This window comes from Fragaria vesca, linkage group LG3 (assembly GCF_000184155.1).
Source record: "Fragaria vesca subsp. vesca linkage group LG3, FraVesHawaii_1.0, whole genome shotgun sequence".
In the NCBI taxonomy this organism is placed as follows: domain Eukaryota; kingdom Viridiplantae; phylum Streptophyta; class Magnoliopsida; order Rosales; family Rosaceae; genus Fragaria; species Fragaria vesca.
The window spans coordinates 6,040,315-6,040,898 of record NC_020493.1 but is presented as its reverse complement, the minus strand read 5'-3'; positions in this window follow the sequence as shown (position 1 = coordinate 6,040,898).

The following is a 584-nucleotide window of genomic DNA, read 5'->3' as shown; positions in this document are numbered from 1 at the left end:
TGATATTTTCGGAGCTCCAGCAAATTAGTCAAAGTTTAACTATTATGACCTTTAGCTATCTCGCTAACTAAATATAGAGAGCAAGATGGCTCCAATGAGGCTAACTATAATTTAATACATTCCTTGTAAAATATTTTATGTGATATATAAATATATTTAAATTAGGGTATATAACACTAAACTACCATTTGAAGGTACAAATGATAAAATAGTTTTCAAATGTTCCACTTGATAAAAAGATCATCATTAAAACATGTTACATGATAAAATGGTCACCTCATAACATCTTAAATGATAAAAATGTCTATTTTTACACTTTTTACATGACCATTATACCATTCTCTCTGATATCACATGGTTTTTTTCGTCCTCTCTCTCTCCCTCTCTCTCTCTGTCTCTCCTGCATCCAGACTAGACGTAAGGCCGAGATTATTTGCCAATAGAGCCTGCTAGACGTGAAGTACCGGCGCGTGCAGATCGACATGGGGTCGTCTCGCCATCTCTTCTCCGAGCTTCAGAGAGGTCTGCGTCTCTGAGACGGTTTTCGGCTGAGGTGAAGCACTTCGAATCGGTATGTGACTGTG